This window comes from Triturus cristatus, chromosome 4_1 (genome assembly GCF_964204655.1).
Source record: "Triturus cristatus chromosome 4_1, aTriCri1.1, whole genome shotgun sequence".
Classification (NCBI taxonomy): Eukaryota; Metazoa; Chordata; class Amphibia; order Caudata; family Salamandridae; genus Triturus; species Triturus cristatus.
Window position 1 is genome coordinate 722,051,806 of NC_140585.1, and position 26,450 is coordinate 722,078,255.

Genomic DNA, 26,450 nt, shown 5'->3' on the forward strand with positions numbered 1-26,450 from the left:
TTCAATGTCAGCAGAGCCTGGAATCGTGAGTAACAATGCCAGGAGGTAAGGTGAACACGTATCTGCGCAGTCTCTGGCGCTGGCTCTAATGGACTTCCCTCTAATGGAATGACCCTGGCCTTCCGGTGTTCACTGCCAGCTTATCGTGCAGGTCTTACACATCTCATTCTAAATCACGAGTCTCAGAGTGGTCGGTACATTTCCCCGGATACATTATGTTCACGTCCTGTTGGACATTTGTTTCAGTAGCAGTCTAAACAAAACGGGCCGGGTTCGCAGGTACACTGATGGCTAGCTGTAAAATGGCAGGCGGACGTATTTATTTCACATTGATAAACATAATTATTTTGGGGTAAAGAAGCTGCAATATCCTTTATCCTGCAATTGTTTTTGGCCCCCATAATTAATGTATGTTCTTATCTGTCTTAAAATAAAATACGATCCGTGATAACTAACGGGTTCTATCAATTTCCCTATTTTCTTCGTAGTAACTCTTACTTAGGAGAGTCATCATACCTGTGTCAAAAATGATGCTATGAATCCGAAGGGAGTGCCCCTACTAATGTAGTTACTTCACTCTGCTTCGATCAAAACCTAGTTCAGAGAGAATCTCTTCTCAACCCCAGGTAGCGATGGCATAAGTAGCAGGCAATCCCTGGAGGAGTGGGTGGGACGTTCAAGCAGTACCAGCAATTTTAAAGCAAAAAATATCATACAATACAATACAATACAATACAACAAAATACAATACAAGTGCTAAACTGAATTAGAAATCTAGAGAAACAATTAAGGAGCAAAATGACACCAAGATCAGTGAAATGAAAAGGGAACTTGAGATATGATTTTTATCATTTTAGAGCATAGAGCACCAAGAAAAAGTGAAGTTTCATACAGACGTCATTGCTCACGGTTGATCTGGACCTAGGTACAATTTCAGGCTGACTGGGAGGGAGCATATGACGGAAAAAACAATTGGATCACCCCAATCAAAGGCTGAAATTTACTAACTTTTGATGCAATGTAGTGGAGCAACCAAAGTTTGTGTGCGGTGTTGCATCAAAGGAAAAGAGAGAAAAGCACCATATTAATTAAGATGTTTCCTGAGCAGGCACACTTTCGGCTGTCATGTGCCAATGCACACACAGTAGAGCAAGGGTACTTGTGTTCTGTTAAGCATACCCTGTGTACTGGAAGGATTACTTTTTAGTACAAAAACTAAACTGTAATACTTTTTCCCACCTTCTGCAGTGTGTCGCACACACACAAAGGGTTCTTTGTCAAAATCATGGGTGGTTGCTTGGGGACGTGCACCCATAGAGTGTGCACATAGTGGTACTTTTATTACTTTGGCCAATTTTCCCACACAAATCCTCATAATTTCGGAAAGTAAATACCACCACAAAACTTAGCGCTTGGTTTGTGTCACAAAAGTAAATACAAACCCAATGGAAAGTTTTCAAACATCTGGATTTTTATGTTTAATTTCTGTCTCTGAAATGGAAAATAACAAATTCCAACGGGCAAGGTCCAAGCCTGTGGCCATCAAGGGTCCTGGAAGTCATTAACGACATAGATGAGCTTCTTCTGAGTCATTGGATTTGGGGTCAGCAAATCTGAGTGTGTTTGGATAGATTTGCCACCTTGCCCCGTCCAAGGATTTGCTTTGACTATGGGCCAGATATATGAAGCCTTATAGTAGTCGCAAACCCTGTGATTCCCTTAATTACATGGTTTGCAGCCTCAAAATGGTTTTTTAGTATGTACTAAACCTGAGCTGTGATTCTGTGAATACTTATTAAAACATAACATTTGTTGAGAAATGCATACTGAATCAGAATGTTAAAGGGCTGTGTTTACCATTGTTGTAAATTAAAACGGCAATGTGATTAAGCATTTACTAAAGACACTAATCCTTTTCCTTCAGGTCATGTTTTCTCCGTTATGTTGACCGAAGTTTGGACTCCATTTTGTATTGTCATGCTGTCACGTGTTCACCACTAGAAGAGTCCAACCTCTGTGTTAGTTGCTCTTGTAATCTGCCCAGTAACAGTCTATAAATAGCCCTTTTGTCCATCTGGCGCATGCCCAGACTTGACCACATCTGTTATCAGTTAATCCTCGCTTGACCATGTCCTCGCGGGCTCAGGAAATTGGTTACTCCGCCCACATATTGGTTCTGTATCGAAAATGTCCATAAAAGGTAAAGATGTTCGCCTCATGATGTATCCACCCACTTATGAGCCCCACTGTTGTGTATAAAAGGGGACTGTGTACGCAAGTTCTTTGTGCTACTCCATGCAATACTGAAGAGTGTTGTGTGGATTGTAGGACCACCCTTAAGGGTTAATAAATGCTGTCTTTGTACTTTGCAGTTTCCGTGCCAACTTCCTTATAGATTCCGTTACAGGAGGGCGAACCCTTGTGTCCTGCGGGCCTAGCTGGGGCCTGTATTCATCAATTGGCGCCCGTCACGTGGGGCTCATCGGCGACTCGGATGCTCGAAGGACTGGTCGCGACGAAGGTGAGGAGTTTGGCCGGGGACGTGATCACTGCCAGCGGCGTCTTAGCCCTGGCATCCCGAGGTTTTTCTTCCTTCCCTTCCGAGCTGACCGTCTGGGTGGCGCCGGTCCTCGACTGAGACCTCTTCTGTCGGTCTTGCCGTGAAAGCCGTTTGGGCGATTTTGGAGCTTGGCAGTTGGAATCTGGACTCTTGATTGGTAAGAACCGTTGTACGGTACTTGCTCCGAGTTTTTGAAGCCTGGTTTGGCTATTTGAGTTTGATTTGTGATGACTAGTCATATTTTGTATTTGTCTTTGTGAAAATATATATGCGTTGCAACACATATAGGCAGGTAATGTGGAGAGATTTCTCCGGAGCTGTGTAACTTTGAACGGCGCAACGATTAAGTGCCATTTTTTCTATAATATTGCATATTTTGCATTATTTCTGAGCATGCCTGCTTTCAGCGCACTCCGTAAGTGGTGTTGCTGTTTCGGAAATCGGTTGAACCTCGAGGAATCTGCTCCAGCTCCCCCAGAGGGGACTCCTAATAGGGATATGTATGTGAAGCATGGTCTTTCTTCCATAATGTACAGCACAGTATGGAGGAAATATACAAAAAAAGATCCTGAGTTGCGATGGCCTTTGTATGGATCGTTTGATATACGTAAGATTGAGTACGTGGAACAGTGTATGTGTAAGCGGCGTGCTCGTCAGGATATGTTTGAGTGTGTACGGTTGTGGGTGAAGGAGGTGCGTGAGCGAGAGAAGCGTGAGAAAGCGCTGTTTGATAAAGAACAACGGAAGAATGATCATGTGCGAGCACAGGAAGCGAAGCGTCGGGAGGACAGAGAGCAGACGGACAGGCAAGAGAAGGAGCGTAGGCTACAAGTTTCGGGTCAATATGCTGTTCGGCAGCCACTTTACCCTGTCCTTAATAATCTTGATGATGATTTTTATTTACTAGATCGCTCTCCGCCCCCTTATGTTGGCGCATCCGCTCCGCGGCCGCAAGATTCTGACCCGGCTTCGGGTAAGGTAGATACACGGTCCATGCTGTCGGCCGAGCAGATGGCTGAGCTTCGGCAATATTCCTTCCGTGCACTTAAGGGCAAGGTATCCATAGAGGAATTATTCCATACTTGGGGGTCGTGGCAGGAGAGAGATAAAGTGTATTTTCTGGGTCATTTCGCGGATGAGGTGATTGATGCTTTCCGGAAACGTTCCGGTGTCTTTGAGCCTGAAGAAGTGTCTTCGGATGCCAAAGCATTGCGTAATGGTGTTTTCTCTTCTCCTAAGGCTCCAGATGCGGCTCGGCGGCTGTTCGCCTTGCGGGACACGGTGCTGGCCCTTAGAGAAAAAGCGCGTCAACAAGCAGAGGAGGAGAAGCAGTCGGATTCGTGCACAGCAGAGGGCCACCCATCCACCTCCCAGTCAGATAAGGATGACGTAGTGCATGTTAAACCAATGCGAGAGGCGGCGCCTTTGTATGTTCCTCCTAAAGGAGCGGGGACTAGCTCGGACATTAACTCCGCCGATGCTAAGGGATATTTCGTGTATAATTGGGTTTATACTCCGTGGCATAGGGCTGATGTTATGGCATTAAAGAATGCATTGCCTGACCCCCGCAAGAATCCAGCGGCCTTCTACGAAGAAGTAGAGGGGGCCTTGAATTCTTGCATTATGACCTTAGCGGATATAGACCTGTTCTTTGGCCTTATTCTACCACCGGATACGTGGCGATCTGTCCGAAAGGTAGATGATACAGTTGCCTTCAAGGCCCGGTGGTCTGAGCTTGAGGATGAGGATAGGGAACGGAAGCCCGCACAGAAACCACCCCAGAGTATTTTAGATCTCTCTGCTGCTATTGTGGCTAAGTTGAAAACAATTATCCCCCCTAAAAAGATTGACTGGAATATGTTAACTGCATGTAAACAGACAGCTGACGAGTCAGTTGCACATTTCTTTACGCGCTTTGAGGAAACGTTTCATGACTTTAGTGGCCAGTCGCTTACTGACGAAACGGGCCGCCACCTTTTCGCGGATAAATATGTGGCCAATCTGCTACCGGCAGTTGCGGCCCGTCTAAAAGCGAGTGAGAGTTCTTGGTCCTCCGCGACCCCGACGGCCCTCCTGACTATCGCTCAGTATTATGAGCGTCAGGAGCACGAAGCGAAGGGCCAGGAGGAGAAGAAATCGAAAGATTTAAAAACCAAGGTGATGTTGGCGCAAGTATATGGCCCGCCCCGACGGGGTAATAATAGAGGAAGGGGAGGATCTTATGGTCCCCCTTCGGGCCGATCTGATTTGAATAGGAACCAGTGTGCGTATTGTAAGCAATCGGGCCATTGGGCCAGGGATTGCCTGGTGTTGCGTGCTTCGCGTCAGGGGCATACTCCGGGTGGCCCGAGAGGTAGAGGGGGTTTCTCGAGCTTTAGAGGGAATTCTAACGATAATGTCCGTTTCGACACTGCTGGGCAGCACCGAGATAGACCAAATGTTTTCGATCGCCAGCATCAGTATCACGTGTCGGAGATTGACCGATCGGGATATCATGATTCTCAGCATGCATAGGAATGCGTTGGATGGGGGTTCGAATCAGTTGAGGTGCCGGTCGATCAGACGGGTCCTTATGTATCGGCTGAGGTTTTAGGCTCTACCGATCAGTTCCTAGTGGATACAGGAGCGACACGTAGTGCATTGTCTAGGCAATTGGTTCCGGGGGCTCCCCCATCCGGCTTAATGGTTACATCGGTAGGGTTTGACGGTACGCTCTCCCGAAGCCCTCTTTCACAGCCCCTCATGTTTAAGGTTGATTCTTTTTCTGCACCCTGTCCGTTTCTGCTTGCCCCGTACACACCGGACAACATTATGGGTCTTGATATGTTAAAGCATTTTAGGGCTACGATCCGTTGCTCCCCTGCTGGTGTACGGGTAATATTGAATGACAATTACCCCCGATCAGAACGGATGTGTACAATGTCAGAGGATGCGCTGTTAGCTACCCTCCCTCGTGCTTTGTGGGCAACTTCGGATACTGATGTAGGACAAATGGTGATTCCACCGGTCCACATTTGCGTCCAGGAGGGGGCGGTGTTACCACGCCTCCCACAGTACCGTATTTCCCAGGAGGGTGAGGAGGCTCTCATACAGATAGTGCAGGATTTGATGGCGGTAGGGGTGGTGGAGGAAGTCCCCTACAACATTTGTAACAGTCCGATCCTTCCCATACTGAAAAAGGATACGGACGCCAGAGTTTATCGGTTTATAATTGATTTGAGAGAAGTGAACAAGATCGTGATACCTCAGTACCCAGTGGTTTCCGATATCACGACGTTGTTTACCTTGGTCCCGCCTACGGCGACCATGTTCTCAGTGATTGATTTGAAGAATGCTTTCTTTTCCATTCCCATTCACCCTGATAGCCGATATCTTTTTGGGTTTACATTGAATAATAGATCCTATCGTTTCTGTAGGATTCCCCAGGGCTACACAGAAAGCCCTAGCATTTACAGTCAGGCTTTGAAACGACAATTGGATTCCTTTGCTCTGCTCGAGGGTGTCGCCCTCATTCAATATGTCGATGACATCTTGCTGGCGGCTGACACCCTGGAGTTGTGTGAGAAAAGCACGTTATCCTTACTTTCCTTTTTAGCATCCCACAATCATAAGGTATCTAGGAAGAAATTGCAATTCTGTAGACCAAAGGTGACTTATTTGGGTCACCTTTTGTCTAAGGAGGGGCGTGCACTCACACCGGATCGTATTCAAGTAATTTTGGACACACCGAGACCGTCCACACAGAAGGATGTGCGTGCATTTCTGGGTCTTGTTTCTTTTTGTAGACAGTGGATATTGGGGTTTTCGCACATAGCTAAGCCATTATTAGCCCTCTTGACAAAGGACACGCCTATCCCAATCCCTTGGTTAGATGAGTGTGATACTGCTTTTCAGCAACTACGACAGGCCCTTTGTTCAGCACCAGTGTTAGGGACCCCTGATTATGCAAAACCCTTTTCGTTGTATGTGCATGAGAAAGATGGATGTGCATTATCAGTTTTAGTGCAGATGCATGGCGATAAGCAACGCCCTTGTGCATACTTTTCGGCTGTACTTGATCCTGTCGCCCGAGCATTACCAGGGTGTTTTCGCTCGGTTGCGGCGACAGCTGTGTCAATACGCCAAAGTGAAGGAATTGTGTTATCCCATAAGCTGTTGGTGTTAGTTCCCCATGCTGTTGATGCCCTGCTTAATCAAACAAAGACGCAGCATTTGACCAGTGCCCGTTTGACGGGATATGAGTTGACGCTTTTGGCTCCTCATATTACGTTAAAGAGGTGCGTAACGTTAAACCCGGCCACATTGTTGCCATACCCCGAGACCCAGCCTGAGGCGCGGAAAGCGCATGATTGTATTCTTGTGACTGAGGAACAAACAAAGGGTCGTATTGATCTCCAGGATACGCCCTTTCCAGATGTAGATGGAGAACTGTGGGTGGACGGATCATGCCTGAAGCTACCAGATGGCACGACTTCAGCAGCATATGCAATTACCACGTTGCAAACGATAGTGGAGACAACACGCATACCACAGAAGTCAGCTCAAGCAGCGGAACTGATAGCATTAACACGAGCATGTGAGCTCAGTATAGGACTATGTGTGAATGTTTATACAGATAGCCGCTATGCTTTCGGAGTAGCGCACGATTTCGGCCTACTCTGGAAGGAGAGAGGGTTTTTAACGTCACATGGAGTACAGATAATGCATGGAGAGTTAGTTCACAATCTTTTAACCGCATTGACATACCCAAAGAAAATTGCCATCGTTAAGTGTAGCGCCCATAGGAAAGTAGTTGATAGAGTTGGAGAAGGGAATGCGTTAGCAGACCGAGCAGCACGGGAGACTGCGATGCAGCCCGGTGCTACTGCTATGTACGTAGTAAAGTCACAAGTGGAAAGATGGCATGATGCGAAGGAGGAAGTGCGAGAAATGCAAAGGACCGCTTCTGATAAAGAGCGGGAGCAATGGGCTAGAGAGGGGGAGTTGGATGATGAAGGCTGCTGGAGGAATAAGCAGATGGATAGATGGAAATTACCCACGGCTTTTGTACAACCTATGGTTCAGATGGCACATGGGCTAGCACATGTTGGAGCTTCCGCAATTGTGAAATTGCTTACCCAAGTCTGGGAGCATCCAGAGATTGCTAGCACGGCAAAGAGGGTGGTGCAGACCTGTATGATCTGCCTGAGGTATAACCCAGGAAAGGGTACTCGAACTCCAGCAGGAGGATTTGCGACACCCACTGCACCCTTTGAGGTTCTGCAGATGGATTACATCCAGCTTGAGCGCTGTAACAATTTGAAGTATGTTCTAGTAGTGGTTTGCGCCTTCAGTAAATGGGTTGAGGCGTACCCTACGAAAGACAATACTGCAATGACTACAGCGAAGCTACTGCTGAAAGAGTTTTTCCCTCGATACGGCGTCTGTAGACTTCTGTGGAGTGATAATGGGCCTCACTTTGTAGCAGATGTTATAAAGTATGTCTTGAAGGGCCTAGGCATCACTCAGAAGTTCCACGCCGTGTTTCACCCTCAGTCTGCAGGACTAGTCGAGAAGTATAATGGTACACTGAAGCTTAAGATCGCTAAAATTCAAGCTTCGACGTCTTTGACTTGGCCAGACGCTCTGCCACTGGCGTTACTGTCAGTTAGATCAGTACCGCACTCTCGAACTGGCCTTACACCATATGAAATCGTATTCGGACGCCCAATGAACATTTGGGGTCCACCAAGGCCTAAGGCTGTGTATGATGTACCTTGTGTAATGATGAGCGATTATCTGGCACAGTTAACGGATAACTTGGTTTCTATTCATCAACAGGTCCGAGAGGCGCTCCCTGATCGGTCTACCGGTGAAAGACATGGTCTCCGGCCTGGTGACCATGTCATGGTGAAAGTCTTCGACAGAACGAACAGTTTGGAGCCGAGATGGGTGGGCCCTGAGCAGGTCCTCCTCGCGACGAGGACGGCTGTGCGAGTCTCGAACAGGAAGAATTGGATCCATTCCTTGCACTGTCGAAAGGTACCGCCCGGATTGGTGGAGCCTGCCGTGCTGACCGATCAACGAGAAATCCTGGCTGCAGAGACAGGCCGTGCTGCGGAGCCAAACGTTACTGAGGAGCTCTTTCCGGACCACGCGACTCCTGGAGGAAAGCGATACCATCTTCGACCAAGGAAGTGAGTTTTCCAGTACCGGGACATACTGTCAGAACGGCCCTTGGGTTAGTGAAACGGAGAGCCGATGAGGCAAGGGGGGGGGATCAGCCCTGCATTAGTGTAGCGACACCCGTCTTGGCCCGCTGGTGAAGAAATCAACCGCTGCCCAAGGGGAAGAGTTCTGACAGACTTTTTAGTTTCAGGAAGATATCAGGGTATTGTTCTTTTTGACATGGAGAAGAAGAAAATCCTTTGCGCATTGGGGTTCATGCTAACAGTAGCTATTGTTGGGATAACCACATGGTTTGTGGAGGAGGTAACCCCTGCGCGGGAAACACTTGTGTTGACGACTCCGGTGCCTGCGGAGCACTACTTTTATACATTACCGTATCAAGAGTTGAAGCATCGACAGTCTTATTTGAATAATACTTTCATTCAGATGCTGCATCATACCCACGTTGCTACGAACGCTACGAACTGTTGGATATGTGGGATGATGCCAGCGCATCAGAAGAAAGGAGGTACGCCATTCATACCACTTCCTTTCTCTCATAATGGCTCTTGTAGAGCATGGTACACTTTGTTGTTTGCCACTCGGAAACCGACAGTGGGACGATTGCTTTTCAGACTCAATAAAGAATGTCATCAGGATAAAAATGGATATCCGCAAGCGAATGGGACAATTTGGGAATGGGAAGAGTACCGACCAGACAATGAATCCATTCCCTATATCTTCACGAACACCAGAGACACTGTGGGGAAGGACAAATTCGTGATCCAAGTGGCACAAGCTCAAGCGGACCTGTGTGTCCAGAGTGTGGGTTTTATTCCTGTTGGTGTCAGTGATTGCATCACTGTCTTGAACATTGATGGATTGAATAATAGTACCTTCCTAGCGTCCCATAATACCTACTTTGTGTGTGGAAATAAAGGTTATTACCGTTTGCCGGCTGGGTGGTCTGGGGTATGCTATGTATCATTCCTATTACCTCCTGTATTCCTAGCACACGCATCTTATCATAAAGATTTGAAATTGTTGAATAATGTGACTGTAAATAGGTATAAACGTACTCTATCAATTGATGATGTGGATCAGACTGATACCAGCTTGCAGCAGTATATTGATTTTAACTTAGGACTGTTTTTCTTTGTTGGAGCCGCTTTGAACAGTAGGAAGATCCGGAGATTAACAAGAGTGGTAGAAGCTGTGACAAACCAAACTGCTGCTGCTCTTGGGAATCTTACGGAAGAGTTGCAAATCACTAGGATTGTTGCATTGCAGAATCGTATGGTATTAGATGTAATGTTAGCTGATCGAGGTGGAGCTTGTAAAATTATTGGAAGTAGCTGCTGTGTGTTCATCCCTGATCATACGCCATCAGTTTATAACGCTATTAATAAGTTACATAAAATAGCAGCTGAAATCCACACAGAAAACGGCACTTGGTCCTTTTCTGGATGGTTTTGGGCATTGGTTACTGCCTGGGGATGGAAGGTCTTAACTGGCCTCTGTATCATTATAGCAATTCTGTTCCTTTTCTGTATGTGTGTTCAATGTGGACCATTGTTCTGTTCCGTATGCATTTCATTCTGCATCCCAGATAAGAAAGCTATTGCCGATGTTGCTCACCAGAAGCGTTTAGCTAAAGAAGTCGAAGGAATGATGACAATTGACATATATGATGATTATTCTGGTAAGCCGGATGTCTTCAGTAAATGCTGAAAGGGTCGTCTGTTGTAAATTAAAACGGCAATGTGATTAAGCATTTACTAAAGACACTAACCCTTTTCCTTCAGGTCATGTTTTCTCCGTTATGTTGACCGAAGTTTGGACTCCATTTTGTATTGTCATGCTGTCACGTGTTCACCACTAGAAGAGTCCAACCTCTGTGTTAGTTGCTCTTGTAATCTGCCCAGTAACAGTCTATAAATAGCCCTTTTGTCCATCTGGCGCATGCCCAGACTTGACCACATCTGTTATCAGTTAATCCTCGCTTGACCATGTCCTCGCGGGCTCAGGAAATTGGTTACTCCGCCCACATATTGGTTCTGTATCGAAAATGTCCATAAAAGGTAAAGATGTTCGCCTCATGATGTATCCACCCACTTATGAGCCCCACTGTTGTGTATAAAAGGGGACTGTGTACGCAAGTTCTTTGTGCTACTCCATGCAATACTGAAGAGTGTTGTGTGGATTGTAGGACCACCCTTAAGGGTTAATAAATGCTGTCTTTGTACTTTGCAGTTTCCGTGCCAACTTCCTTATAGATTCCGTTACAGGAGGGCGAACCCTTGTGTCCTGCGGGCCTAGCTGGGGCCTGTATTCATCACCATGTCTCATCCAAATTCAGAATGCAAAATACCATCTAAGCCAGGGGTCTGGGCAAAGCTATACCCCTCTGACAAGCTTTAATAAAATTGAAACGTATTTGTTGGAGCTACTTTTATTCATTCCAATTTGGCTTAGATGGTATTTTACCAATCTAAAGCTGTAATACTGTGCCTAGAATGGTGAGACTTTTGTCATTTCCCAGCTCGTCGTGGATGGCACTTGTTAATTCTATGCATAAAAACTTTAATGCAGCAGGGCAAAAGGCTTTTCACTTTTATAGCCTGGCATGGATGGCATTGTGCTAATCATGTGGCTAAAAAACTGTGTGAAAAAAACATATATTTGAGGTGACCAGTTTTTAGAATGTCTGTTTCCTGCTTCATTATGTATATATTTTGTTGATGTCTGGAGCACTTCACACTTAAGCCTTCTCAATAAAAGGTATCCAGGTCAAGTTTGCATAACATTTCGAGGACTCTAAAGCTACCCAGGGTTTGTGAATTCTCCTGGAATGAACTGAGAAAATAGCTAAAATACAGCAAAATCTAGTTTAGTGCTGGAAAAAAATGGGAAAAAGGTTCTGTGCAAAAAGGCATATATTCCTTTAAATTTGAATCAAATAAGGTTTACTGTGCTAACATCACCATCTTCCCAGCTTTCAAGAACAAGTAAAGATGTAAAAGAAAAACAATTATTTTACCACAGTTTTGGTATTTTTCTACCTGGGATTCCATTTTTCCTATTTTTATGGTTTCAACCAACTTGCAGTTTGTCATGTCAATAGGTGTGAAACCCATGGGTGAAACTAGAACGCTATACATGTCTGAAAACTAGATACAAGTCTTAATTCACCATGGGGTAATTTGTTTAGATTGCTCATGGATTTTCAAAAGAAGCTAATTGTAGAAATTAAAAAAAATGAAAATTATTACGGCAAAATTGATGACAATGTTTTCATTTGTAATTATTTGACCTGATAGCGAATTTACAAAAGCCATATACAATTGCATCCATCAGACCATTTCTTCCGGTGAGAGAAATTATCTAAATTTGTCATGATGCACTAAATTCCTATCACCCAGCATGCCCAAACTTCTCATGATAAAAAATTGACCCCACTCGGTGGCTGGGCCTAGTGCATGTGACAGGAATGGTGTGTTCACCATAAACATTTACTTTTGTATTACAGAGGACTAACCATTGAGGTCCTCCTCACTGCAAAGGCAGTGCAGAGGATGTCAGCAGTTAGGCCACTGTACAAAGGCAGTGAAAAAGCAATTACATGCATGGTGGTCTTCTGCCCCAGCAGGCCACCATCGCTTTGATGGGGGTGGGGGGGCAATCAAAGTTAGTCATTATTTGCATTCCACCTCATGGATAGTATTGAGGTAGGGCAGAATGCAGCCCACTCTGAATCCATATTTTATGAAAATGTATAATTCAGAGGTCACAAAAGAATCTGGTGAGTGCAAAAATAGTAGTTGCAAATTACGACCAGTATTTTTCAACCGCATCTATGTACATTAGGTCACTGTTTGGAAGTCATAATCCCCCAGCAGGGTAAGGCTGGAAACTGTGGCCAGGCCCGTGTCCAAAGGACTGGATACATTCACTGAGTGCTGAATCAGTGTTCAGTGTTGCAAAAAGGGCAGAGCCAGATGAACCTGTTTTTCTTGTCCACCTTGGATGTGACTTCCTTATGCAAGCCTCAAAACATTGTCTTGGACCCCTGAATGTGGAAAAAAGAACCAAGATTAAATTTTTTTAGAACTCTATAAAAGTGTATCCTCTCCTCCTCACCAGCCTGGAAGTCCCTAGCTTCTCATGGCAGGATTCTCAACATCAGGTCAGCTGGTCCTTCATGGACTCAGGAGTCCTTCCGTGTTTTGTGTCTCTGAAGCAGGCAAACAGAAGAACAACTTTATAAACCTTGGGGAGCAGTTCCAGGCCCTGTATACAATCAGGATGCATAAGGCAATGAGTACTTAAATAAGCCTGCTTCTTCCCACAGGAGTCAGTTGTCTTCTATCAACAGGGTCTTAAGGTCGATTCTTCCCAGGTCCAAGAATGATCTAAGGAGGTGGTAGTTGAGGTGCCAGATGCTTACTGTGCCCTTGACAGGGATTGGACAAATCCTACTACCCAATCCTAATCTAATTTCCTGTGGTTTCCCACCTTCTTTTGCAGCACTTCCTGTTTGCCGTACTGTAAAACTAGCTAGAAATCCCTGTTTAAAGATGGTAGAACCAACCAACCACCAGGCAGGCCGTTCTTCAGCTCCTCCTTAGCCAATCCCCTGTTAGATAAGTTCATTTTCCAACTAATAGGGTCAGAACTGGTACTCTCCCCTACTATGGATGGGACTGGCTGCCTGGGAAGGCCCTGGGGATGACTAGGAGTAGTTCTTTCTGACATCTGCAAGTCTAATGAGGCAGCGCTAAAGCTTCATTTTTCAGCCAATGTTGGGATGGAAAAGTCCTCTACATGATAATGGATGTGCACCTCTGCCCTGAGTGCCCAACTGTACTGATGTTTGGATCCCTAGAGCTGATGTTTTGTCATAGGTGAACACAGATCATTTATGTGCACAATGACATAGGCTTGTCTCGTCTCACAGATTGGGGTCTTGTTGGATCAGGAGGGCTGCCCTAAGCTCTACCCTCAAAGTGGTGAAGACTAACACCTTGTTATCTTAAATGTTATGTTAAAGGTACTTGTAGAGCGCACCTAAACCAAACAGGTTCCTGGCGCTAGGAATCACAGGGTTCTTACTGCTCATTGCTTCATTCATAGTCCTGGTGGAAAAGTCACATCTTTAGAAGTCCCCTGAATTGAGGGCAAATTATCTAGGATCTGATGTTAAAGGGGAGAGAGTTCCAAAAGTGAGGGGCCAGGGTGGCAAATCTTGATCCACCTAATCTCTTATGTTTAAAGTAAGGGGTGGCAAAGAGGTTCAGATGGGATGACCTAAGGTTCCGGGTAGGAGCATATCTTTGAACCCGGGTTGAGACAAATTCCAGGCATGTGCCGTGGAGAGATTTAAAGATGAGACACCCTATCTTAAATGCACAGCATTCTACTACAGGGAGCCAGTGTAGCTTCTTCATTAGAGGGGTAAAGTGGTGCCATCTCGGCTGACAATAGATTATTCTAGCTGCCTCGGTTTGCACGAGCTGAAGTCTTTTTGTTAAATATGCTTGGAGGCCAAAATAAAGTGAATTAGCGTAGTCAATATGGGAGATGACCAAGGCTAGAATGACCTGGGTAAGAGCTTCAGGAGTAAGGCATCTACTACTCTTCCTGATCTTCCGGAGCTGAAAAAACAGGTAGAAACCACCGTCCTAATCTGGGACTTCATTGACAGGTCGATGTAAATTGTGACACCAAGGCTTTTTAGCTGATCTTGAGGGTAAGGGTGGCATTCCCAACTCAACAGGCCAAAAATTTGAATTCCAGAGATTCAGGGGGCCCCTGACTAAGATGAGTTCCGATTTATCTGGGTTCAATTTTAAGTGATTGCTTTCATCCAGTTAAGTATGTGTTGCATGGTTGTCTGAAAATTAATGATGGAGGCGGCAGACTTGTTGATGCACATGTTTCTTTCACCTAAGGATTGAATTAATGGGAAGAGATACAAATTGAACACGTGCTGGGACAGAGAGGATCTCTGTGGCGCACTGCATGTTAATTTGTTCAACAGGAGATAAACACCATGAGTGCAGTGATGGCAAAATACAGTTTAGAGATCAGTATGAGTGAACTGGCCTTTTTTAACTTGTGTCATTGGAGTGAGGCATACACACTCACTCACTTTATAAAGTTCCACTGATGTGTCCTTAACTCACCCTTGGCCTAAATTAGGTTGGTGTGAAGTGCTGTGCAGCACAGGAGTGGTAAATTTGCATTGGGTGTCTGTGTGCCTGGGAAGGATGCAATACAGGAAAAATGCAGTACTGAGCAGTTTGTGATGGTGTATGTGTGTTATTGGATGTACATGTGCCTATGATTGGAACAGTACCTGAAGGCATAGTGCTGTAGAGTGTATGAATGTTAAAAGCATTTGCTGGATGCATGTAAGCCTATACATGGTACAATAAGTTAGGATACAGTGCTGGGCAGTGAAGGCATGTTAGGTGCAAGTGCCGGATGCATGTGTGCCTCTGGATGGTACAGTACATGGAGAATATAGTACTGTGCAGTACATGTATGCTGTGTACATGTACTAGGTGTATATGTGCCTGTGAATGGTACAATACATGAAGGGCCCTAGGACCCATTTGGGAGATCCAAGCCTGCATGGTTAAACATGGAGAGGAGGTAGACAGATCCCCCCAGACAGATTTGTGGATTGCTGCATTCTAGTAACCTGTGTTGGACTCACACTGGGGAGGGGAGAGCCAGGCTTCACCTGTACACTTCAAAGTGTGCTCTTTGATTCAATGAGAGGTCAAAAGGAAGGGGTCTGGGCACATTTCAGAAAGGTGATGAGGCTGATACGAGAATCATTAACAGTAGGGCAGGGGGCACTGGACTAACCTATTGTGCGCATATCATTATGTCTGATATCCAGGGGTGAACTTTAGTCGCTCCCATGGCCTGTGTTGTGGGACTTTTAGCTTCAGAGACATTCCTTTTATAACAGACTGCTTTTTCAATATGGCTGACATCCAGGTGGGCGCTTTAGTCACCTTCATGCCTAGTGTTGTGAACTATCAGCTTTGGAGACACTCCTGCTTCAACAGACAGCTTTTCAAGATGAAAATGGAGCAAAGGAGTTGACACTTTAAGAGAAGCTGAACCCCCACATAAAACCTCAAAGACTCAGACCCTAAATCACATTTGGTCTCTGGAAATTGAGTGTAAGGAGGAGAATTTGAGACCCCAAACATTTGTCATTTACCAAGCAGCTAGACTGGCTGTTTGATGAGGGGAAGCTCGGCAAGGCGTTTGTCTGTGACCGGGACTGGGGGACAAGTACTGTTAGTTTCCCTGCTGAGTGAGGTGCATTCACCCAGGTAATCCAAGACCACTTGCCCTGGACTGTGGAGCACCATCACCTACCTGCATGCCCAGACCTGTGTACCTTTTTGAGGATGAGGAGAGGATAGGAGAGATCAGGGTCCAATGGGGATCCCTGTCGAGTGGACTCCCTGTGCGAGGGGTTAGGAAATATCTGCCTGATGGCCCCAGGGGAACTTGCTGCTAATTTGAGCATGTTTGAGTTGGAACACTTTGAACTTTTAATCAGAGTTGCAGTGGACTCTAGAGACTTGGACTACTAGTGGGGCATACCCTGGATGTTACAAATAGAGAATGGGGAAAAATCACGGTCGTTAACATGAGGATTAATTGGGACAGGGAACTGCCAAAGAGATACTAGAGCTCAGACCTCAGGGCAGGACTGTGCAATTGTTTGTGAGTGGCATATTCTTCCTTTATGTGGGTAGCGGTAGAAATAACATTATTTTTCTTAAAGTGAGTATTTGACTAGACAATGATATATTGGTGCTGCACGTATTTTGAGATTGGAAAAAGGGCTCAACCCCCACGGTTGGGCCCAATAGCCCCACCATTCCCTTTGGCCTCTGACAGGGTTTCTGACAGGCAACAATTTATGTTTACTCTTGAATAGCTAATTCCTGCTATGTGGTGGGCACTTCATCTACCCTTCCTGGGCACAGAGGCCTTTATTTTCTGAACCAGGTTCATGACGACTTCAGCAAAGAATGATGTGGGATGAGTGATTGAACTGGTTTTAAGCCTGATCTGGATCATGTAGCCTAAAGTAAAACATTTAAAATTTGCTTTTCCACTTACATTGCCCAAAATCTGATGTCACTCTTAAGTCAGAATTTGAAAATTAAGTAGGAAATAGCTAACAAATGTTACTAACTTATTTTCCAGCATGTATAGGCAATACATAGGGAAATATCTAGGACGATGCACACACTGAAATAACTTATGGACTAAATTCTTCTGTGGCAGCACACTAAGCCAAATATGTAGTGTGCCCTATTTTTGTATAGTAGAACCCTGACAGCAGGTTTAAAAGGCTTACTTTAGGGATAACTAAAGAACATATAAAAATACTCTCTTCCTGCCATCTGACACTGTAGTGCATTTAAACAGCAGCCCAGCCCAAGCGTGCTTACACTCCTGTCAGAGATATATATTTGTCATTTAATGGGGGCGTGAAAATACAAACTGCAGCCCACATAAGGCATTTAACTTTTATATCATAGGTGCTTTTTTTAGCACTCTCCATAATGGTCTGACACTCAAATTGACTAATTGGGTAGAACAAATGACATATATTAGCAGTTTCAAAGAGCAAATAGTCCTGCCAGCAGAAAGGGGTCCAGTAAAACCAACAGACCATGCAAAAGAGACATATTTGCTACAGGCTTCATTTGCTGAGCTCATCTGTGCCTATATGGGAAGTGAAGACTTTGCTCCACAGGACACTGCCCTTCATTCCGTGGATGCCACAGTTGATAACTTTGCTGCTGTCCAAATTCGGATTAGGGTATGGGTCTTGAGGGACACAGTAGGTTCTTGCACTATCTTTGCCTCACTGCCACTGCTTTTAATCTGGTTTCAATCCTTATTGGAGTGAGGCGTTTCTAATTTTACATGTCTTATTTGAGAGTCCCTCTCATGAAGTGGAAAACCTTGATAAAGGAAATGTAATATTCACTAGGTACTCCTCTTATATACACTGTGATATGGTTCTCATTATGATTTGTGTGGTTGGGTCTAATGAATCCATTTTCTTTTTTTCTACTGCTTGTTGAAAAAGTAGTTGAATTAATGAAACATGGTAAGAACAGCGTTACTGTTGTTTCAAAAGTTTGTGTCCTCTCGTCTGTTCTCAATCTCTTTGTGTTTGATGAACCTTGAATTGGCTGTACCAAGAATAAAGTAACACACAAAGTATCAGGCAGAAGTACCTGCTGTCATTTGCACGCCTTCATTCCCTGATTTTACAACAATGGGGCATACCATTGGTGGTACATGGATGTTGCTGTGTAACCAACCATTGTTTTTGATGCAAAGACATATCTACTAATATTATTTAACAGGGCTTGTGCCAAAAAAATTGCCTCTTTGAGGCTGGCATTAACGTGGAGATAAGTTTTAATTTCTCCATACTTTGCCAACTTTGCATGTGTGCTGCACTGTACAACACACACACACAACATGGGAAAAGTGTTAAACCATGTATAAGGATAATTTTTTCTACTGGAAGGATACCTTTCAAGTAGAAATCCCATGATTGACATCATTCATACACCCATGCACTATGGTGTAAGGGTGTGTGCATTGGCTCATGGCAGCCTGAATCGGGCTAGCACAGGGAGAGATGAAACAGTGACATATCTCACTAGTTTTTAACTGTTATTCTCTCTCACTTTTTCCAAAATGCAGCGCTTTAACTTTGGCTGCTGCACTGCTAAGCGTTAATAGTTAGTAAATCTGCCCCCTAGTGTTTAGTGTCAGTTGCTACATCAATGCAGCATCTCCTGTTTTATGAAGCAAGTGCATTTATTTTCTTGAAATCATTGATAATCTAGTACTTTATCTGTGTTCGGTTTTCTCCGTCTGATAAATTTGAGTATAGTGGAGAGCTTCGATACTTTGCATGGGCTGATGCTCTCCTAGTCCTTTGCATGGCTGTATGTCACATTATCAGACCCGAAATCTTAAGCTACTTTGAAATATCAGAACCACGATATTGCCTCCTAAGATACTGTCAAATTAAGTGTAGATTTCCCACTATTAACCCTACCATGTTGAGATTTCGTTAGTGGATATTATGGCCATGATATCTGCCAGTAGCTCAAAAAAAAATGTTGAATGGGATTAGGAGCCCCTGAGTTACCTATACCTTACAGCTAATAATTGAGCTTAGTGTGAATAGTGGCCCCCCTAAAGAGTTGGGGGTCCCTTGGGGGGTTGTGCCCCCCCATGCAACAGGGGCTGCAGCGGCCTGTAATATGCCCCTGATATATGCACAGGTCAACATTTCTAAATCAATAATGTCGTAGAACAGTGGTTCTTCACCTGGGGGTCATGGAGCCCTCCTCATTGGGTCCGCAAGTTATTTACAAAATTAAATATTATTAAAATTAATCAAATAAAATGAATAAAGTATATACAAAAATAGAAGCAACATTTAAAGTTTTAAATGGTTTTCTACATTTGATTGTGAATTACACAAAACATTTCAATATTTGAGCATTTGTTTGGTGTATACTTGTTGTGTACCTTTCTTCATTGTTTTGAGGTTCAAATAAAAAAACATTCCTTAGGCTTTGGGTCCCCGGCTGACTCTCTGGTGGTCCTCGGATACCAAGAATGATTCAGTGGGGGTCCACAGATGTCAAAAGGTTAAGAACCGCTGCCTTAGGACACCCCTCTAATATGTCTTTACACGGTCAGGTTCAGAAATGGTTAGAGAGTGTAAGCAGTTGGTCGCTTTTCAGTCTTTGAGTATTGTGGCTCAAGTTGAGGTTACAATTAACTGCACTTAGGTTACGGAATGGGTTGCAGAGTCCAATGAATCCAGTTTTGTGTGGTTAATTTGTTTGCAATGTGGACCTTAAAATGAGTAGTTTTTAGAGCTTAAAAAAAGGTATTATGTTGAGGATAGGATGCATTTCTTAAGGAAACGATTTGGGAATCTGTGAGCATAGTGCAAAAGTGCTTTTTTCAAAGTTTTTGGCTTTTTTAACCTCCCGAATCTTTAGTATTAAAGGTGATTTGCTACTTGTATGTTTCTTTTAATATTAGGTTATTTGGGATTTATACTCTAGATCAATTTAAATGCAGTTCTATTTTCACTTTTTCATAAATATGTCCCTCAGAGACCAGACATAACATTTACTTCCAGCCTATTGTAGAGCTGCTGATATTAGGCACCTCTTATTTACCACAGCCACCTTGCCAGGCACAAAATGATACCAGACAAACATCATCCTCTAAAACAAAGTGGAATCAAAAAAGAGGAGCAAAGAAGGGGTCCTCAAAGTGTCTTGTATGACTGCACTTGCATTGCAACTCATGGATCAGACATGTCAATTTATCAAAGGAAGTGGCAGCTTTTCACAAAGTTCAAGCTGTTCATGATGGCTTGCCTCAACCTTGAGATTAGCAGTTGTGGGCTTTTGGGGCAAACACAGGAATAAATACCTGCTGTACCTTGCAGGACTCGATTCTCTGCATTCACTAGTATGAGGTACAATTCACAAAATGGAATCCTGCATCACTGATATTAATGAGGCAGGATTCTGGAAACCCTACTGGATGATCATTTTGCACTGAGACAGATCTACACCTCTGTGCCAGTGCAAAGTGTAATTTAGATGACAACAGAATCGTTGTGTAATAACACTGTTTTTCAAATCAACCAATACTTCATCAGGTTTTAGATTTATTTCTTAATTGTATTTTCAAATGAAAGTAGATTTATCCTAATCATTCTTTTTGAAATGTCAAGCATATTCGTGCAGTGCCAATTCAACTCTTTTGAATGTGACTTGTCAAAAATATATGTTACAGCAAACAAATGATGGACGGAATGCTGACAATGCAAACAATCTCCCCTAGTCAAAAGATCTGGGTTAAATCCATCATTCTTTTGCACACTACGCCACACCAGTTTGGACCCATCCATATGCAAATCAGTCTTGACCCTGTGCCCCATGGGAACAGTCCAGACCAAACTGCCAGGCCAGGTCCTCCCTGGACCGGAAACAAGCATCCTGGAACCGGTTTCAGGGTATGTCACCCTTCTTCAGACAGGCTAGCTTGAATCCAGTGGCACAGTGAGCAAGGGACCCACGTCTGGGCATACCCATCCCACTTAGGGCGAAAAGTGTTTCAGCAAACAAATCCATCAATTGTGTGTCTTTTGCTTGTCAAAAATATATGGCCCATTCATGATCTTGTATTATCTGCATTGCAGCTACTCCTCCACAAGCCGTGCTCTAGGTCTCTAATGGCAAAGGGTAAAAGAGCTCACCCCCAAAATGTCAATGAGGAATACTGAGAACTTAAGCCACAAAACCCCGGACAACATTCAGATGTACAGATTACTTTCTGCCAAATTACATGTCTGAAGACCCATTCTGCACATTTTCACAAACATCCATTTACTTGTTTCTTTTTTTTGCTTCAAAAATGTGTCATTTACGATTCCTAAACGCATAAGTTAGAAAAAAGAATCAGGTCCTTGCTCATTTTATCCTGATGAAACATCATTGTGGGGGTACAGTGTATGCATTAAAAAGCGTCAGAGCCTCTCAGGGAGTATTCTTTGCCCTTTAGAGAGTTTCTGATTGGCTTTATGAAGTTTTTCTGTTTGCACACCGTAAGTTTTTGGGAAGGTACGCTCCTAATTTTACACCCCCTCTACCACCCATATTTAGAGGCTGATTTACGAGATCCCTGTATCACTTTTGCACCACGTAATGTGATACATGCATGATGCGGGGCTCTCAGAAAGATTTATGAAGCCATGCTAAGCCACCCTGCGTGGCTTTAAGTGGCCTCATAAATCATGAGTAAGCCTCGCAGGGTAAATCACCTTAATTTGCGCCCATGAGGAGTTACATGGGCATTGTGTGGGTTTTCCCACACGACACCCATGGAATTGAAGTACCGGGAATTTTAAGCCCAGCGGTGCAGGGGAGCACACCTTATGACTTCGGGTTCTTCCTGTTCAGACCTACAGAAACACAGAGTCTTCTGGGTGAAGTCAAAGATCAGTTTATTGGCTGCAGACCAATTACAGGCGTCCTAGAAGTACAACAGCGTGTATGTTCTCAGGAGACTGCTGAAAATCACAGAAACGGGCTTCTCCTTAAATACAAAATATCCTGCTTCAGGCATACATTCCTAGTTTTATGGCATGGTCATTTGGATGTATACATTTCAAACGAAAAGGCAGAGTCATGATGACCATCCCACATTCCAGTAAAGCCAGCCCGCAATTATTTACCCAGCAAGGCTCAGATCCCACATCAGATATCGATAGGCCCCAATAAACATGAGCATCTCCTGTTTGGAAAACAAGCCATAAAGCAGGAACAGTCAGGTGAGAAAGAGATTAGCTGGAGGCTCGTGTTTAATGTAAAGGTTTTATGGTGTGTCAAGCCCTGATGCTAATCACAGGTGGCCAGAGGACGGGGAACTCGTGAGACCGGACTGACCTGGGGCAGCGGAGCCAAGCTGCCCAGGTCACAGAAAAGTCAAAGAAGGGCACATGTGCTCTAAAAGGCCCGTATTTGCTTCATTCTATGTAGCCTATGTGAGGGCAACCATAAGATGGCCACCGCTCTAAAATGGAACCCACGTAGTGATGTATAATAGCATATACACAGTGCATTCATAGCTAAAACGTTACACAAAGCACTTGTACATACCGCATTAACCATTCGCGGTTCGCTAATACCGGGATAGACAGGGGTAGGGCCCTGCCTCCTACGCGGTCCCAAATTCTAAAGTACGACAGACCCTCCTTTTGCCTTTACATAGGCAATAACTATACTCATTTCAATCGGAGTCTAGGTCAATATTCACGAAGTCATGGAGATGTTGCTGTAGCATCATCCTATTACTTAGCTCGTCCCTCGATACAGGTTTCCTTACACATAATGTAGCACAGAGGCCACATATCGCAGGAGCACACTGTATGCACAGACAGAACAGGAAAAGGATGGCTAAGATCATTCCAATGACCATCAGAACTTTCCAACCCCAGGCAGATATCAGTTCCCAAAACCACCCCACCAGTGACCAATCTCCTTTATCCACGTGTATGGACTCAGATATTTTATGTAGTTTGGAGATGGCTTGATAAACTGTTGGAGCGTTGTCTGGTATGAAAATGCAACAACTAGATTGGATAACCTTACATACCCCACCGCGGTCTGCAAGTATAACGTCTAGAACCATGCGGTTCTGCAAAGTCATGAGGCGATCCGTTTGGAGCTCAGCTGTCAAATTACCAAGGGCACCAGCCGTAACATTAACAGTGGATTCAACCACACGAGTCAGTTGTCTCAGGTTCCTACTATTGACCATAGGTCCCCAAAACGGCAGGAAATCCAAAAAGAAATCTCCCGCTTCCTGACCGGCAGTATCCTCCTTACTAATCACGCCTCTCACAACTCTGGTCTTGTGATAGTCAGAGGCGGCAGTAAATGTTGGCGGTAGCAGATTTGCAATATAACATGTGCCCGAGAAATCAGGGGGCAACCATGTATATGCTCGGTCATTGCAGATAAAATATGTATCCTTGGCAGCCAAAAACGCAGGGGAAAACTGTGACGGAAAAGTGTACGTTTCAGTACAGTCACTTCTCCCCAGTTGAGCTCTAGGATTCTGACCATTACCTTGCAAGCAGAACCGACCTATGTGGGGTACGACCCAGATTGGGGATGAGATTTTTCGCTGTCTTTCACCCAGACTAATACTATACCCCGTTGCGTTCCACCCTACATAAGCTCTCAACTCTTCTTTGGGAATAGATGAGTATGCATCGATATCTCTGCTCATATCGGAAACTCCTTTCATTAAAGCTTTGTTATTGGTGCTAGGTCTGATGGAACGCGGTTGTCGCGGGGAGTAGGCATCTAGTGCAAAGAGAAACATGGTCTGGAATGCCCATGACGATCCATTGTAACTATACGGCAGCACTAGATAAGGAATACCCTTATTAATGGTATGTGGCATTAAACCACACACCCAGCAATTGGTTGTATTCATGACTAGTTGGTGCTGGTGCAGGAGCTGAATAAACGAGTTGTTTACAAATTCAGACCGTCTAGCTTGTTCATGTTCAGGCAGAGGGTGAAAAGAGTGTGAGGAGACAGTAGGAGGAGGTATAGGCTGTACAGTGGGTGCAATCGGCTCTTGAGAGGAGAAGAATACAAATCCTACAGTACACACTACCATACTACATAATACAAACAGGCATAAAAATACAAAACGTTTGCTCTTCATTATTTTACACATTCTTGTTTTAAAGCTCATTTTCTCAGCGTGTCTCTCCATCTAAAAAAACTCCATCCTCTAATCGTGCTGCTCGCGGCGGGTGAGTATCTTCTGCTAAGGAGTACGCCTGTCAGTCCAGGGAACGCCCTAGACCAACCAGAACCGTCGACCTAACGTCTTCGGCCTGTACCCCAAAGTCTTGGCACCGCGACCCTGCGGCTGAACCCGGATGGTGGTTCGAAAAACAAAAATCAAGAAAGTCCTTCAGATGGGAGAGCTCTGGTTATCAAAAAATAAAAAGGTAAAAGAAAAAGGATATTTATTTGTCCATATGCCTTGGTCTTAGATTATAATGGAAACAGCCAGGTACTGTCTGATCTTGAAACAAGAGTTCAGGCTCTGTGGTGTCCAATCGAATTGACGGTGGCACAGCTTCTTGCAAAATATCGTCACTTTCCTGTGCTGAAGTTGTGCCTTTTATGCGTGCATCACTGAACGGCACAAAACGAGATACAGTGTCTGTTTCAGAGTCTGCGATACCCTCCTGGACCCACTGGTCATACGGCAGAGGCAAAGGGATCCTTTTCACGTGGGCGCCGTGGATCCAGTTCTTCTTCCCCTTTACTCGAACAGCTGATCTTGTAGATAGGAGTACGAGATGAGGGCCGATCCAACGAGGCTCATCGTTGCTCTTGCGCTGAAATTTTTTCACCAAGACCCACGTGCCAGGGTCGATAGGATGTCCTGGAGCCTCAGAGGCCTGGGGAAGAGTATCGTGCACCTGTTGGTGTAAAACACGTAATTTAGCCGTCAATTCATACAAGTAATCCAGCAGTACTGGATGTTCGATTTCACTGAATTTCGCCGGTCTTGGCACACCCCATACATTGGCCGGGCGGCCAAAAACGACCTCGTAGGGACTAAGTCCCACTCGTGAATGCACAGTCATTCTGGTGGACAGGAGTGCTAGAGGCAGAGCGTCAGGCCATTTAAGACCTGAGCTCGCTTGGATTTTGGCCAGTTTGAGTTTTAGAGCGCCATTGTAGCGCTCTACTAATCCAGCTGATTGGGGGTGATTTGCAGCGTGGAATTTCTGCTTTATCCCTACTCCCTCACACACATTCTTCATCACTTGACCCACAAACTCACTCCCATTATCACTCCACACCATTCTTGGCATTCCAAACCTAGGGAAAAATTCCTTCACAAGGGCTTTGGCTGTGGATAGAGCAGTGTTATCTTTTAGGGGATAGGCCTCTATCCATTTTGAGAAAGCGCAAACAACCACCAATACATATTTCAGGTTGTTGCATCTTTCCATGTGGATAAAATCTAACTGCAAAACTTCAAATGGATATGATGGAGGCGCAAAATGACCAGCTGGAGTTGGGGTTCCCCTACCAGGGTTGTACTTCAAGCATACCATACAATTCTTGACCACATTCTCTGCACACTTAGGAATTCCAGCATTCTGCCATACTGGAGCCAACAACTTACAGATTCCTTTCGTACTGATATGTGCCATTCCATGTGCCATAGTAACCACTGGAAGCACATATGCATCAGGTAACAACCATCGCCTATGTTCTGACAGATCAATCCAACAACCATTCTCATCCAACTTACCCATACTTTCTCTCCACTTGCTCAACTCTTTCTCTGTGGCTTCAGCTTGAAGGGACTTTACACTCTCTATTGTGTTTTCACACATTCCAACATCACCAACCCATCTGGCAGGGCCTGCAACATACATTCGAGTCTTCACATCTTTTGCTGTTTCTTTCGCGGTTTCATCAGCAAACGCATTACCACGACCAACATCATCAGTGATTTTCTTGTGCGCACTGCATTTCATAATCGCAACTTGTGATGGTAGGGTCAGCGACTCAAGGAGATCATTCACCAACTTGCCATTCTGAATCTTAGCTCCATGCGAAGTCAGGAACCCACGTTCTTTCCACAATCGCCCAAAACTATGAGCCACGCCAAAGGCGTACTGGCTATCCGTATATATGTTCACTTTCATTCCTTCAGACAACACACATGCTCTCGTAAGGGCAATCAATTCTGCTGCTTGAGCCGAATTTTGTGGCACACGCGCAGTTTCCACAATCGTGTGCAAAGTCGTGATAGCATATGCAGCAGTCGTATCACCATTTGGAAGCTTGAAACACGAACCATCCACCCATAAAGTACCATCACACTCAGTCAGGGGAGTATCTTTAAGATCTACTCTCCCTTTCGTCTCTTCTTCTGTTCTGAACAGACAATCATGTTGCTCAATCTCATCTAGGTCTGCTGGAATTGGTAATAGTGTAGCTGGATTCAATGTGTTGCATCTCTTTATGTGTATATGATTTGCTAACAGTGTCAGCTCATAACCAGATAATCGCGCACTAGTTAA